Below are 13524 nucleotides of genomic sequence, written 5' to 3'. Positions count from 1 at the left end.
TCTTATATTATGACATTTTAATATTTATGAGGTGTTATTAAATAATGGATGCTTGTTGCTGAATTCTTTTTTCATTCCTGCCTGATTTGCTTATTATAGCAAAACCTTAGCTTAATTTAAATTTAACTTTTATTTATTGAGTGCCAGCACTGTGGTAGGCACTTGAGATAGGATAATGAAAAAAGCAGACATATTCTCATTGCTCTGAGCATACAGTCCAGCTGGGAGTGGGGTGGTGGACAAAGTAAAACAAGCAATATCAATAATAGAGTGAGATGGGGTGCCTTGCTGGCTCAGTTGGAAGGGCATGTGACTCCTGATCTCGGGGTCATGAGTTCGAGCCCCATGTTGGGCATTGAGATTACTTAAACTAAATAAACAATTAAGAAAATAATAGAGTGAGATAAGTTTCAGTTATAGGAGGAGTACCGAGGGGATATTCTCAGGAATCACACTTTGTGGCTAACTAACCCATGTGTTTCAGCCCTTGTTGAACATTTTTCTCATCTGCTGAACATCTCTCTCCAGCCCCTTCCTGATTGGGAGTTTAGCTGTTCCTCAGAGTCATCTCTTGAGCACAAGTTCCCTTTAGTTCATAAAGAAGTCTTTTCTTGGGGCGCCTGGGTGGCTCAGTCATTAAGCGTCTGCCTTCGGCTCAGGTCATGATCCCAGGGTCCTGGGATCGAGCCCCGCATCGGGCTCCCTGCTCGGCGGGAAGCCTGCTTCTCCCTCTCCCACTCCCCCTGCTTGTGTTCCCTCTCTCGCCGTGTCTCTCTCTGTCAAATAAATAAATAAAATCTTTAAAAAAAAAAAAAAAAGTCTTTTCTTCCATGACTTCCGTCTAACTGGGCCTCTAGAAAGTGTGGGAAACAGCAGAATCCCTATGAAACAGGCAAGTTTTGATTGTATTTAAGATACATGATATTGTTTCCTGATTTATTTTCTTAAGGCTTTCTTCATTTCCCTGATATTTTACTTGGGCTTTTACATTTCATAAAAGCCCAATACAAGGAAGAAATATCCCTGATCAAAGACTAACTACAATGCCCAGTTCAATAAGCATTGTTCTAGGAAAGAATTTTCATTTTAAAAATGTGTAATTCAAACTTTTACCTAAAACAAAGTGCCTGTAACTCTGAATTGGGAACATTTGATCCAATTAGCAATCTCAGCAAAGTAGAGACTTTGCTTAAGCATAGCAGAGACCTAACTTAGGAGTGGACCTCACTAGCATTCTTTGAAAATGTAGCTATTTATAATGAGGTGGAGCTTGATTGCTGTAAGCCCATCTTTCATGAGATTTTCTGTGCACGGATCTGTTACCTCTCCTTGCTCACCTCTTGCCAAAGGTTGCATGTAATGACAACATTAACTTCTAGGAAAAGTGGTGTGTGAACCAATTAAATGCATGGCAGGGAAGAGGAAAGGACAGTATGTATTTGCTGTTCTTATCAGACCATTAAGCTTTAGGTGCAGTCTTGATTTCCTGAATTTAGAAAGGCCTATTGATCTCAGAATTTCCACTCAGGGCTCGACCATTAGCTCAGCACGCAGCTTCCATTAAAGGCTGCCTCTGTCACCAGGGAACTTGAAATCCCAGAGATGCATTCAGTCCCTATGATTGCTGTGTGCACGGGTGAGGTAATTTCTGTCCGAATCTTACAAGAAAATTGGTTTTTGCTTTTATTCACATTATCCTATCTCATCTATTCACAGAGACTGTTAAATGAACCTCTACTTCTAGGGCTGGAAGGGACCCCAAATGCACCCCCCTCACCTTGGGCACATTTATTCCTGACCAAAAATTTTTTTTTTTTTTCCTGGTGACCCTTAGAGAAGAATCCAGGTACAAGATATAGGCACTTTTTAGGAAATTTTTTACTGAAAGAACTTGAACCACCCCCAATGCCACCCCATGTTATTTCTTATCTAATCTCAGGGGACACAGAGCATCCTCCAGACTGGTGAACTGTTATTCTATTCGCTCTCAGTCCTCTCTGTCCTTCAGGCTGAATCATCCAAGTTGTACATCTGGGACAATCACTTTCAAGTTAGCCCTGACCTGTTCTGAGGTTCCAGGTCAGGACAGGGGTGAATGTCCCAGTTGGTGGGTGCAGTGACTTTTCTCAAAAGCTCTGGAGTTTTACCAGTGATGGTTTAGGTATATATATCTTATGCTATTAGGATTGTGCTTTGAGTCTAGGAGGTCTTCCACATTTGCCTTTTGACTGATCATTAAGATTAGGCTCATAAGCTCTGTGCTAAAATAAAAAAAAAAAAAAGTTACACAATTGGCAGAACGATGATGCTCAGCTGGACAGAAGAAAGTAAAATTCTAACTGCGTGTTTTGCTTCCTGCCAGTCACACTGTTAACTTTTTACCAGCAAATATTTGGGGAACTTACTGGAGAGCCAGTAAATGAGCTTGAGAAGTCAGTCTGAGAGCCAGGATACCTGTTGGGGCTGGGATGACATGGAGCGTCTTGCCACCAGGGGGTAGCATAGAGCTGCTGCTATACATCTTGGGCCCTTCACCCCACACTTGATAATTCATGTCACGTGGAAAACCCACTGGGATGCTTATCTGAACCACTTGTGCTGCTTTTTTAGGAGTTCCTTTCACTTTAAGATTCATAGAGGAAAGGGCTCATCAGAGGTCCTGGGAAAGGCGCAGAAAGCTACCAGAAATGATTTATGCTGATATTTTAAAATAAAACAAGAGCCCGTCTCTGGACTTAGCAGGCAGCATGGCGCTTGAAGGGGTTAGCACTGTGCTTGTCTCTATCAGAGCTTCGTTGGGAGGTGGAGAGGGGGATACTAGAAACGTACACAGCTGGCAGAGAAACTTGATCCCTAAGCCAAAGAAAGTAAAATTTGAACTCTGTGCTTTTTTTATTTTGCAACATTGGAGCATTGGGTTAGATAAAGATTTGGATCTCTTAGAAAGCTGAGGAGAAGACAAAATACACAGAGAACCACATTATGAGGCATGTAACATAATACTGATGTTTATAAAGATCTAAGTAGTATGTGTGTGTGTTTGTGTGTGTGTGTGTGTTAGGGAAGGAATCATCAGAAGGAGAGATCACTTTCAAATCTAAATTCTAGACTACATAGGATTGTCACTTTTAAATGAAGAATACTGTTTTCTTAACAAGTCATAGATGAATATTTTGAAAAGTATAGACTATGGACCATCTGCTTTGGAATCTCTTGTAGTGATGCTAAAATGCAGATTCCAGGGCCCCTTCTAGACCCACTGCCCAAGAATGTATGGGAGTAGCACCCTGAGAATCTGCTTTTTAACAGCTTCCCTGGGGCAAGCTCCAGTTCACCAAAGATCAAGAGCCACTGATATAAATCACAGATGTTAAAATAGGAAGGAAACAGCGCATATGAGAGCCAAGCGAAGAAAGATGGGTGTGTATTTTAAAAAGGGGCCACAAGGTTTACCATTTTCTGAACTGTTCATTTGGAACACAGAGAGGGAAAGAACCACATGCATGGCTTTAAAATACTGAGGAATTAGCTCCAAAGACTGTAAGATAATTAAAGATGCATTATTTTTGAAGTTTTCTTTAAAAACAATTATTACAAAAAGAAGTACAAGCACATTTTAAAACATGTTGGAACTATAGAAAAGAATATTTTATTTTTGTACTCACATGCATACATTTCAGAGTTCAAGAGGCACAGGAGATATGCAGGGGTAGAGTCTCCCTCCCCCGGGTCCTGCTATGCTCTGCCCAGCCCACAAATGATAGCACGCTATAAACACTATTCTGCACCTCGCTTTCTATTTTCTCTTTTAGGTTTTGGGCTTTATTTACATGCACTTAACATTTTTATGTAAGAGAATGACATGATCCAACTTTCATTTTTAAGAGAACACCTGGGCTATCATGTGGAAAGTACATTCTCTGTGTCCTTCATTTGTCTGTCCATCCACCCACCCATTCATTCATTCATTTATGGAGCACCTAACCTTTTTGTTCCCGTTGGTGAAAATGTTTACATATTTTTTTATTCAGCTACCTTTTAAGATTTTTTTAACAAATATAAACAGTATGGCAAAATTATTGGATTATGAAGTGTATTTATACATTCTGTTTTTTATGTTAAAGTGAAAGGTTTTAATTTGGGGAAACCAATAATATTAATGATAATGATCATTAAAAACTAAATCAGAATATCCTACAAGTCAACACAATAAAAATCACAAATATTTTAGAAAAGGAACCAAATAAAATCTGTAACCATTTATTTCCAAAACAGATACATTTGTGCATTAATCACTTAACAGCATTTTACTGAATACATTTTTTTTACTGAATTCATTCTTTCATCAGTGAAAGAATTATAATCCATAAATGGGACCAGATGAGACATAATAATCTACAAGCCAGCACCTGCTTTTTTAACTTCTATGAATATATCATATCTCTCCCTATCTATCTGCCCATCTTTATCCGTTGACCTGTCAGGCTGTCCTGTCTTCAGGTTTGGGTTATTTCTTATGAAGAGAATCAGAAGCCTAACGTAGTGTCTAATGTGGAGATTGATAGAGCAACTAATCTTTGCCAGGCCTGGTGCTAGGCTCTGCGCACACAGAGAGAAAGCAGACAGGGTTCCTTTCTCAAGGAGCTCACAGTCAAATGAGAGAGACAGCCAATAATCAGATAGTTACAGGATAGTGTGGTAAGCGCTATGATGGTGATGTCTAAATGTGGGCCAGAGCATCAGGGGTCAGAAAGGGCCGGCCTCCTGAAGGTGCCATTGTACTGAGTTTGAAGGAGCATCAGGTACTCCCCAGAAAAACAGGCAGGGGCAAAGAGATAGCCTTTCAGTCACAAGAAACCACCTAGGAAAAAGGTGACAATTGGGAGGGAGACTAGGGTGCTGGGGAAAAAGTGATGCTTTCTGAGGACTTATATTACTACTTCTTATATTACTTATATTACTTCTTCCAACTGGTTGTTACATATATATAACAATATATATAACAATAACATATGAAAGCTATTGATTTTGGTATATTAATGTGTTAATAGCTCTTATCCTTTATTGAATTTTCTTACTAATTATAATGGTGTTTCACTCAATTTTCCTGGACTTTCCACATAGATAATTATTCTTTTCCAATAATGTAAAATTTAACTCCTCTTTTTCTAGCTCTTGTTTTTTCTCTTTATCTAATAACATTGTTTTTTCTCTTTATCTAATAACATTGGCTAGAACATCCAGAAAAATGTTAAATCAGAATGATAGTCAATGATGTCTTTGTCTTGTTCTTGACCTTAATGAGCATGTTTTAGTATTTTCCCATTAAGCATGCTGCTGGCTCTGTGGTAAGTGGATGGATAATTATCATCTGTATTTATGTTATTAAAAGGTTTTTCTTCTTAAATTAAGAATGGATGTTACATTTCACAAAATCTCTTTCAGCGTAGTGGAGATTGATTATGTGATTTTTCTCTTTGGCCAATTAAGGTAATCAGTTTGTATATTTACTCATATTAAATCATCCTTTTATTCCTGGAATAAATGACCCTTGATTTTAATGTACTGTTCTTGTAATGTGCTGATAGACTCTGTTACTATTTTTAATCAATAATTTTCATGAGATTATAGTATTTTTTGAGTATTTCTCAGGTTTTGGAATATATAAAAGCCTATTTTTCATTACAGATTGTCTCCTTTCATCATTATAAAAAGGCATATTTGTGTTCCTTATTGCTTTTTGCCCTGAATTCATCCTTATCTGATATTAAGATTGGGACCCCTGCTTGCTTTTTGTTTGCGTTTGCCAAGCATGCCTCTGTGCATACTGTAGTTTTCAGCCTGAGTCATTTTTGTCAGGTGTGTTGCTTGTATGTAGAGAATAGTTGAATTTTACTCTGTAATACGTTATGAGAATATTTTTCTTTTAATAGATGAGTTTAGCTCATTTATATTTATTGAGTCTTACTTATCTCCTCACATGTTATGCTTTCTGTTTATATTGGTAGTTTTACCACTTGGTCTCTGTTTCTTGTTTTGTTTTGGTTTTTTTCCCCTTTGTGTGTGTGTTTCTTTTGATAATTTGGAAAACTTAGATTTCTGTTCCAAAGTTTTTTTTCACTTTCATTACTTAATCCTTTGGATTTTTAGGCAGTATTTGTTAATATCATGTAAAAAACGAATGTAAGAAGTTAGTATTTCCCTACGTTTCTCCATTCCTCACTACTCAATCCTATTGACTGATCGGTTAATCGACTTCACATTTTTAAATATAATTATAACTTATTACTTGATTTATTAGCCTTAAATTACATATTATTACCTATTGCTATGAAAGATGAGGAAGTCAACATAACTACACCGCTTTACACCTCCTATCTGTTTTTCTTTCCTCATTTTATTAGTTATATCATTACTATATTGTTTAGATTAATAAGAGCCACATTCTGTTCTTTAATTAGCATATATACATTTGTTTTAGTCTTAGTCTGCTTATAATTGATATTTTTTCACTTAATGATAAGCTATGAATAAATTCTCACGTCCTTCTACAATATTTATTTTGCCAGCCACTAATATTTCTGTATAGATAAATGTACCATTTATTTAGCCAATCTTTTATTATTAACCATTAAGTTGTAGCCAGTGTTCACTAGTATGAATAGTATAAATAGGCTAACCTCTTTGAAATTTTTAAAACCATATTTCAAACTCTTAGAAAAGAGTAATTAGAGACCAATCAGGATAGTGGTCCCAAACCCTAGTGACTATTCAGATCTCCCGGGGATCTTGTTGAAATGAAGATTCTGATTCTGTAGGTCTAGGCCAAGGCCTAAGATTCTGCATTTCAAATAAGTTCCAAGGTGATGCTGAAGCTACGGTCTTCAGACCATACTTTGAGTAGCAAGGTCTTTGAATATGTTTTGTGTCTGCAATTTTGCTTGAATGAAAAAAAAATAATGCTAGAAAACATAGTCTGTAGCAGTGGTTCTCATTGTGCCTTGTGACACATTTAGAATATTAGGAAATTATTATTTGTGAATGTTCATTTTGCCATTTTATTAATGCATCTGCAAGGTGACCCTGTGTTACACACCTGCTTGCTCGCCTGGGCCTATCAGGGGTATGTCCATGGGAGCCTATCAGATGTGCACATTGCTGCCACAGGGGAAAAACGGCTGAGAACCTGCAGACCAGCAACAAGGCAGAGTTCAGACAGGCACACTGGAGCAAGCTGGCGATAAATGATGTCTGCACTCCCAACCCTGGGAGACGTGTCTTTCACACGGGGGTTGGTTGGTGGTTTATTGGTTTTATCCTACCAGGCCCTAAGTGATCTGGCCCCTGCTTGCCTCTCCCAGTTATCTTCACTTCCTTCATGTTCATTAGACACAAGGGTTTCGCAAAAAGAAGGTTTGGCCTTTGTCTATTAAGGGCCAGACAGGAAATAGTTTTGTTGAACATACCGTCTCTGTCGCAGTGACTCGACTTTGCTATTGAAGAGCAAAAGCAGCCATGGGGGACAATATGTGAACAAATGGGAATGCCAATAAAACTTTGTTTATACAACCAAGCAGTGAGCCATAGTTTGCTGACCCTGCCTCCAACACACAAAAGCAGCTTCTGCTTTCACGTCTTTGCGCTAGCTATCCCTTCTGCTTAGAACTCACTTCCCCTAGATGAGCCTGGGATTTGTTCCCTTACCCCAGTCAGGAGTCACATCACCCGAGAGAGGCCTTCCCTGATCCCCCAGTAAAAATAGCATACCTCCCCTATGTGTCCATGTCCCTTTTTACCTCTCTCCTATGATAAATACTTCATCTCACCGCTTTGCTAATGATATTGATCATATTTTGATGATTCCTAGGGAAAAAGCTTATGCGTTTATAGGCAGAGTATTTTTTATACATTCAGCAGTTCCTTTACAGGGGACCATCTCTATGGACACAAATGGATTTGTTATGCAGAGTTTGTTTTAATCACGTTCCTTCTAATGACTTTTCCCCCGAGATTTAGACTGACTTCAGCAGGGCTACACATCTCATGCGGTGAGATGGCACAGAGTGATACGGAAGAATTAATTTGTTCTAGATTCTCATCAGTGAAAAAGTAATGCCTTTAACTAATCTGACACTTCTTGTGGGTGATACCAGGTTCTGCCCCTATCTATGATTTTCAAAGAACTCTTTATGGGAAGAGGAGAATTTCCTAATATTCGTACATTTCCCAGAAGCAGAGAAGCGTCATGCCTAACAAAAGGCTGGTGAGTGCAGGGTGAGTAGGGCAATTGGGAGGACATTTGCAAAGGAGAGATGACTAAGTGGGAAATTGATGTTAGGACATGACAGCTTTGGAGGATCCAGCCCCACGGGGGAGAGAGAAGTTGGATTCCAAAATGTCTACATAGGGTGTGCATGATCTCGTTGCTGCAGCCTTTGGAAATCTATACCAGTGCATCATTCTGAGTGCAGATGAACAAAGTCTGTTCATGTGGGCTGATGGAACAGAGGGTGCCTGAGCCCCACATGCCGTTATGAAGATGACTCCAGTTTGGGGGCATTGCTGGGTTTCAGGTGGCTTGGCATACCCTCAGAGGCTCTGCACCATGGATGCAGAATATCTCAAGAGCAGTTGCATTTCTTATGTGAGGAGTGAACACCAAGACTAAGTCAGTGAAGGAAACTAAGAGGCAAAGAAGAAGGGCTGTATCTGAGAAGCAGGCGGAGTTCTGGGCCGGGAGAATGTGAGAGAATGGTTGAAGCTGATGCCAAGACTCCATGGATATGGCATCTTTTCTAGACTTGTGCCCCATCATGCCTTGGATGGCAGGCTTTGTAATCCTTACCATTTTCTGAGAGAAGGTGTTTTTGTAAATACCTTATGTAAAGTGTCATGTTATGGAAGTTTCTCTTGATTGCTAAGAATATTCCAACACAGTACAATTTGTATGGTAACCTGATTCTTTTATATGAGTATATGTGTCTTTTTTTAAATTTAAATTTTATTTTTTTAAGTAGGCTCCCCACCCAGTATGGGGCTTGAACTCACACCCTTGAGGGTAAGAGTTGCATGCTCTACCAACAAGCCAGCCAGTTGCCCCAGTGTACATGTCTTTTCATCTGATTTTTTACTGTACCTTTCCAAAGGATGCTGTTGGAAGGGCATTGGCTTAGCTTCATCACAATGAGATGTCTTTACTTTAGTGTGTGTCTCCTGCATGTTGGTTCTCCAGTCTCTGCTTCCCATATCAGGACTTGAAAAATGAAAAGGCTTGAGGGTGGCTTCATTGTAAAGTGGCATCTAATTGGTGGATACCAGTTGAGGTTCAATAAAACTGTAAATGTCATTGCCTAGGCATTTTTAAAGTTCTAAAGCTTTCTGGAGGGCAAGATATATGGTGGTAAAACACTTGTCTCCATAAGCCAGAAATGTCCATAAATTGTTATAGATCATTGAAGATTGGACCTAATAGGTACAGTAACTATGGCCATTCTGTTGTAGCTATTAAATGTGTGCAGTTAAAATGCCCAAGTCCTGAGCTGTGTTTCTAATTCCACGTTAGGTCATTGGAACTGAAGAGTCTTCTGTAAACATTATTTATCATTTCAAGCCCTTGCTCTTTCACCCTAGAGATATGGAAAGTTAGAAAAAAAAAAAAGTTGCTTGTAAATCCCCTCCAGGTGTTACGTGCCTACTTTAGCCCCAGAGCAGTCCATCTCGTGGCCTGGGACTGCTCGGTGTTTATAATTCTCAGCTATTGATTTTATTCTGGGAGGTTGCAACACAGATAAATCCTGAGGTCTATTGGTTCTACATGAGGAGAAGCCACAGTAATTCCTTCTAACTGGTGCCCAGTGGGAGAAAAAAGAAAAAAACTTAGTTGGATTTACTCTAGGCAGGTAGAGTAATCTGGGCAGGTGATCTTTTGCTCTTTCTAAAATCATTATGTTAGTTAAAATGAACCTTAGAACCAAAGAAAAGAATCTATTATGGTTTAGGATTAGAGACCTCTTCAGGGAAAGAGCTCAGATTTATGGAAGGAGTTAAGGACACTGGCTAGAGATGGGGCTCCTAACTTGGCTCCCTGCGGCTCGCCACTGGTAATTCCCCCTTTTTTTTTCCACCTCTGCGATTTCCTCGTGTCCTACTACCGCTCCTTCCCACATTTACACAGTCTGTTGTTTTTCTTTATTTACTTAGGTTCTGGCCTCATCATCTTTCCTACCTACTCTTCCCACATTTGGGGGGACACTCAATTTCTACTTCTTCCTTGTTCCAATATTGGGTCTATTTTCCATCTTCTCCAATGTTCTGCCTACCTTGTTTTCTATTCCCATTTGCACTGCTAGGGTTTTCTCCCCACTATTTCTGGTAAGGGAAACCCCATGTTTTCAGTATTCTGTTTAGTGTGTGTGTGAGAGAGAGAGAGAAGAGGAGAGAGGGAGGGATTGAAAGACACTGAACTGCTCGTGTTTAAGGCATAGGCTTTTGAGGGGATGGTGAAGGATTTGGTGGGGGTGGGATGCGGGGATTCCCAACCCTTGGGAATGCTGCTACACAAGGCATAGGAGTGAGATTCTTCACCAGGGTTCTGTGGACCTCAGTTATCCCCACCTGTGGAGCATCAGTCACTGGAATGTGGCTCTATATTGCATGTGAACACAAGTAGGTCTAGAGGCCAAAAATTCCAGCAGAGCAGGGAAGCTGCCCTTACCCCTGAGGGCAGGCTGAGGTTAAGACCTATTAGGCCAGAGCGTACCCTCTTTTCCTGAAGTTGCATCTGTCTAGCTTCCACATCTGACACATGTGCTGGTCATTATTGGTTTGGGCAGGTGTTTTCCTGGGGATGGGGCAGGGAGAGAAAGCTCTGAGCTCCATCTTATTTCTACTGCTGAGTGGCAGAGTAAAGACAGAGAGAGGTGAGAATATCACAGGACAGTGAATGAAGTCAAAAGCAAGATTGGGGAGACCAGCCAAGATGCAGATACCAGGAGTTGGCTGTATTTGTTGTTTGCTCTCAGGAGTAAGAATTACTGGGTTTGAAAGAGACAAACCCCAACACTTTCTAAAAAAGAGGTCATTTAGGGAAACCTTCAGATAAGCACATGGATCTTCAAATGGGTAGCTGCAATGGTGGAGGAAGTGGGAGAATCTGCAATTCCTCTGCTCTTCTAGAAGAGTGAGTTAGAAACCTGGAGAGTGAGAGATTATTTAAATTGGAGGAAAGTTCCTTTCTCTGAAGATGAATCTCTAAACAGCAGCTCCATTCAAATTCTGTGGCTACTCTGCAAACAAGGCTTGTGCTTTTGTGACATTTTTGAAAAAATGGATTTAATGGACTGAGTTCATTTAGACAGGGGAGATCAAATGAATGAGTGGAATTAGAATACACGTCCATTTGGCCGCCAGTCATTGTTTAAGCCACTCGACCACCCAACTTCTCTAATTAAATGGCAGTGCAGTCCCTGTATAAAGGCTGCGATGGATAAATTAGTACTTGGTAAGTGCTTTGAAGATGAAAATCATGACATGAGTAATGAGCAAGGGTTTGTTTTTTTTTTTCCCCCTTGGGCTGAAAACGGCATCTTTTGTGTTTTCCCACTGCACCATGAGTCACCTGGATTGACATTGCAGAAAACCTCCTCTCCCAAAGGAAGAGCAAGAGAGACACAGTAATGACAGGCCTTTATTTGACGTTTACAAGGCAAATTAGGGAAGAGCCTGAATCCATTTCACGTCTGTGCAAGGAATTATACATGTTTGCTACCTATAGATGCGGGTCGTATTTTACATGAATTTATACATTAAGAAATCGCATGAAAATTATCTTGTTTAAACATTCATGAAGAGCAAACATCCTCCAAGAGCACTGAAGACAGAAACCCAGCTCCTGAGAGCCTGGCTCACCCCTCTCCTGGCGCATTTAAAGCTCTGCATCGAACCCCCTCCAAAACCAATGGGATGTTGAGGTTGATCTGCTTTGAGGACGTGATTACTTTTAGTGGGAGGAGCTTAGAACTGCAGATTTGGAAGTAAAGTGTGAACTGTTTGGCAAGGTCCAGACCTGTCTGGGGGAAATCTCGCTTCTTCCTGACCACCCCCTGGCTCCCCTGCAAAGAAGCCAAGACCCTAGCTTGTTATATGTTCCAAACTTCGCTTGAAGGTTTTTGCTCACCACATCCCAACGTTCTCATTTATAGATGTTTTCCTTCTCCCGGATTGCTTTGACACGATGGCAATTAGTCATGCTAGATTGTCCGGGTTGACTAATTACTGATAGTTTTGACAGGCTCCATTAGAAAGGTTGCAAAACCCCAATGTAAGTTAGTATCCAAGTCGCTGGCTGCCATGTTCCTCACTGCGCCAGAGTATGGAGTACGGTGCATCATTTCAGCCCTGGCAGTGCCTCACTCTCAGCTGCACCCCCAAATTGGTCACAGCTGAGAGAACAGTGTTCCTAACATGGCTAGATGGGGGAGGAGTGTGGAGGAAGCTCATGGTGGGGATGGGGAGGTGGGGGTGAGGGAGGTAGTGTGGGGGTGGGGAGGAACTGGGGTGCATCAGAGAGAAAACGCACCGCTGGATCAGGTCCGGAGAAACTGGCTAAAATGGCCAAAAAGGAGAAGCAAAAACTCTCCCCTCTGATAGATTCAGATGTAGGTGAAGTCCAAGAGATTTGGATCGTTAATGGGGAAACAATTATGCTTATCTGCTTCCTGCCAATCTGTATCCACTGGCAGAGCAGAAGTAATTATAGACACTGTAGACACACTGTGGCATTAAGTGTTTGAATTACACTGCTTAACAATACTTCCTGCTCTGGCCTCCAGGCATGGCTGCAGAGCTGGTTTGAGCCAGCAGGTAACACTGTAGGGGCATGGCGATGTTGTTTGCAGAAGTTTCTCACATTTTCTTTCCCCAAAAAACCTCACTCCAGCAACAGAAAGGGGTAAAAAAAAAAGTTTGAGTTGCTACTAACTTGGTTTCTATTGAAATACTTAGCATGTCATTCACATAGCTGTCATAGCAGAGGAAGCCGACATATTTTGAGAGTTTTTTTTATCGAGTTTGGCTCCTCGTAGGAGCCAAAAGCAGGGTCAGCACCGTAGATTAGAATCAATTCAGTGGAGGGAAAATAAACCTCTGGAATATATTTTATCTTCCCTGAGCACGTCTCAGGCATTAGCAATAATGCAAACCCCGTCTGTGCATAGAGAGAAAACATCTATAGCTCAGGCTCTCGCACATCTTCACCTTGGACTCTGTGGTCCCATGACCTTCACAGTGGTTGGGATGCTTCCAGACTCATCATCTCCTAACTGTGTGCTGCTGTGCACAGGACACACCCTCCCCCGGACTGTTCTCTCCTTGTGGATGAAGACAGGAGCTGCTGAAAGATGGCGCACCCTGATGAGGCAACTGAGCCTTTCAGGGTGTGATTGTGAGCTGACTCCATTCGCCCTTGTGGTGGCCATTCCATCTCTGCTAGGTTAACGCTGCTCAGTTTGCTAGTCTTCTCCAACT

This window comes from Mirounga leonina, unplaced genomic scaffold, assembly GCF_011800145.1.
Source record: "Mirounga leonina isolate KUSES-001 unplaced genomic scaffold, KU_Mleo_1.0 Mir_53, whole genome shotgun sequence".
NCBI classification, from domain to species: Eukaryota; Metazoa; Chordata; class Mammalia; order Carnivora; family Phocidae; genus Mirounga; species Mirounga leonina.
Note: the sequence above shows the minus strand (reverse complement) of the source record.